This window comes from Macaca mulatta, chromosome 1, assembly GCF_049350105.2.
Source record: "Macaca mulatta isolate MMU2019108-1 chromosome 1, T2T-MMU8v2.0, whole genome shotgun sequence".
Classification (NCBI taxonomy): Eukaryota; Metazoa; Chordata; class Mammalia; order Primates; family Cercopithecidae; genus Macaca; species Macaca mulatta.
The window spans coordinates 175,589,483-175,593,165 of record NC_133406.1 but is presented as its reverse complement, the minus strand read 5'-3'; positions in this window follow the sequence as shown (position 1 = coordinate 175,593,165).

Here is a 3,683-nt window from a genome sequence, read left to right as displayed (position 1 = left end):
AATCCCAGCACTTTGGAAGGCTGAGGTGGGTGGATCACCTGACTTCAGGAGTTCTAGACCAGTCTGGCCAACATGGTGAAATCCCATCTCTACTAAAAATACAAAAAATTAGCCAGGTGTGTTGGCAGATGCCTGTAATCCCAGCTACTACTTGGAAGGCTGAGGCAGGATAATCACTTGAACCTGGGAGGCGGAGGTTGCAGTGAGCCGAGATCTCGCCACTGCACTCCAGCCTGAGCAAAAAAAGCAAAGCTCTGTCTCAAAACAAAACAAAACAAATCTGGAAAAGAAAAACAAAACAAAAAACCCCTCAAAACAGAAAACACTACAATAAAAAATAACAAACTTTTAAGCAGTACAGTATAACAACTATCTACATAGCATTTACATTGTATTAGATATTACAAGCAGTCTAGAGATGATTTAAAGTATACGAGAGGATGTGCGTGGGGTAAATGCAAATGCTATGCCATTTATTATCAGGAACTTCAGCTTCCATAGATTTTGGTCCCTGAGGGAATCCTGAACCAATCTCCCTCAGACACTGAAAGAAAACTGTATATACTTTTCCTTTTCTTAGTCTCCATAGTTATGAAAAACCAGGCACTCTTATTTAAAAAACACACACACGTACACAAACACACCCCCAAAATTTCCCTTTACAGTGGCTCGTATACAAAAAGCGTAGAGAAGACTGAATTCATGTTAAATCAGGTGACTTGGTGAAATAACTGGTGTTTTATATAGGGCTTTAGAGTTGGCCGAAGGTTGTCCTGACCATTGAATTTTGCTCCTTATGACAACCTTGTGGAATAGCTGTCTTTGATGGGGGTCCAGTAAGCACTAGGTACCTGTCAAATCCAGAGTCCTCTTCTGAGAACACTGACTGAGTGGGGACTTTTCATGTTTTACTACATTTGATAAAATCACTTCTGTTCTTTGTCTACAGCGAATTAAACTGAGGATGAGTTTAACTCTCTGCTTTTCTGCTTTTAGTCCCTATCTGCTGGGTGTTCATCAGTCTCAGCCAGAACACCTCTATGACATGGGCATCACCTCCAAGGCAACCTCCATCTTCAGTTGGTTCTGACTGACGGCCAGAGAGAGAAGCGTAAAGATTCTCCTAGTGCTTCTGCAAGAGAACCAGAGAGAGAAAAACATCTTTCAAGGGGTTTGGTGTGGGCCCATTACAGGTTCTATATGTTGGAAATGACAAACCAACCCAATCAGATCCTTTCTGCAGGACAATATGAATGACAGGTGGTCTCAGAAAAAGTAGATGATGGAATCTAATGTTTTTCACTCAAAATAGTGCATGAGACCTGCTGTTTATCCCAATTGCAGAAATATGAGGACTTGGAGTTACTCTGTGACTAAAGATGACATGGTATTACATCTTTGTAATTAGCCTCCATTAGTAAGGGGAATATAATATAAAGTCCTAATTTTTTTTTTGAGATGGAGTCTCGCTCTGTTGCCCAGGCTGGAGTGCAGCAGCGCGATCTCAGCTCACTGCAAGCTTCACCTCCTGGGTTCACACCATTCTCCTGCCTCAGCCTCCCGAGTAGCTGTAAAGTCCTAATTTTTATGCCTATTCTAAAGGTAAGGAGATGGAATCTCAGAGATATGAAGCAATCCACAAGGTCTCCTAGCTAGGAAGTGGCACCTACCTTCAATAACCTTAGTTACAGATTCTCATTAATAAAAAAAAAACTAAATAGAAAAACTTTTTTAAATGCATAGACTTCAGATAATAAAAACAAAAACCTATACCACAATTTGGAAGAATCTCCAGGGAGTCATCTACATTGAAAAAAAGCCAATTCCAAAATGTTACATACAATATGATTTTATATATTTGTATATTGTTTGTTTTTGTTTTTCTTTGTTTTTGAGACAAAGCCTTGCTCTGTTGCCCAGGCTGGAGTGGAGTGGCGCAATCTTGGTTCACTGCAACCTCTGTCTCCTGGACTCAAGTGATTCTCCCACTTCAGCCTCCTGAGTAGCTGGGACTACAGGCATGCACCACTATGCCTGGCTAATTTTTGTGTTTTTGTTTTTTTAGATGGAGTCTCCCTCTGTTGCCCAGGCTGGAGTGCAGTGGCACAATCTCAGCTCACTGCAACCTCCACCTCCTAGGGTCAACAATTCTCCTGCCTCAGCCTCCCAAGTAGCTGGGATTACAGGGGCCCACCACCACACCTGGCTAATTTTTGTATTTTTAGTGAAGACAGGGTTTCACCATGTTGGCCAGGCTGGTCTCGAACTCCTGACCTCAAGTGATCCACCCGCCTCAGCCTCCAAAAGTGCTGAGATTACAGATGTGAGTCACCGCGCCCAGCTGAATTTTTGTATTTTTTAAGAGATGAGGTTTCACCGTGTTGGCCAGGCTGATCTCAAACTCCCTACCCCAGGTAATCCACCTGCCTTGGCCTCCCAAAATGCTAGGATTACAGGTGTGAGCCACTGCGCCCAGCCCTATTTATATAACATTTTTAAAAGGACATAATTTTAGAAAGCAAGGATAAGCTAGTGGTTGGCAACGGTTAGAGATACAGATGGGGCGCGGTTTGGAGGCTTAGCAGGCTGGGACTCTGAGCTGGTGGTGTGGAGATGGTTGCTTCTGCTTTTTGGCAAAGTGCAGAGCGAGCTTTAGGTCAGATGCTTTTCAGTGAGCCCAACACAGGAAATCCTTGGATTTCAGGACAATTTCTGAGATTACTGTCTACCTTAGAGAAAGTAAATGAAGTTGCAAGTTTTCCAAATGGGTTAGTGTGACATTAGGATTTGTAGAAAAAGAATGCTTATGGCAGCTTGGTGCTGTAGAGAGTCAACTTGGCCTTTAAGTGAAGGTGAAGATTGATGACAATCTGCAAACCATTGCACCTGTGTTGTGGAAAGTCAGGGTGACCAAATGACTTAAGAAGTGGAGCCTGAAAAAGTAGTTCCAATTGGGTCTCATTGTTTTTGCTGAGCTGGTGGCTGTTTGTAGCCAATAGGCCAATGGCAAGCGGAGAGCTGTACACGCAGTTTGGGGGGCAGCACAAGAGAGGAGTGAAGCGAAAGAGTACAACTGAGTGCAACAGCAAGATTCATAGCTCCAGCAGGCTGTGTCCTGCTCTCTCCCTTGGAGACTGCGATGCTCTGGGCAAGTCTTTTCTCTCCATTTGTTTCTCTGTTTGTAAAACATAACAATGAACTGTTGCCCAGCCTACATTACCAGGTTGTTGGAACAAATGGAATGATGCAGGTAAAAAATACTGTGTATTATAGATTAGTAATGGGATTTGGTAGGATTCCAAATCTAGTGGTCCCTAAATAAAGAATTTCTGTACCTATGTTTTAGAAAGTAAGTCAGTCAACTCAGTCTGAAAACTGGTGGGTCCCCGGTCCTCGGTCAGCATGGCTAAATGATCGGGTCTTGGCAGCACCTGTCGCACTCACCATGCGTTCTTGTATTGGGTCATACAACTTGGGAGGAAGAAGGCATGACAGCCACATCAGAGCTCTAATAACTTCGGCAGACTTCTTACTTTGCTTCCATGGCTGATCTCTGGCCCAAAGCCAAGCATATAGCAAGTCTAATGAATGAATGAATGCTTATCTAATTTAGTGAAGGCTTTTTTCCCCCTCCTTTTCTGCTTAATTTGGTCAGTTACTAAGATTGGAAGTGACAGACAGGC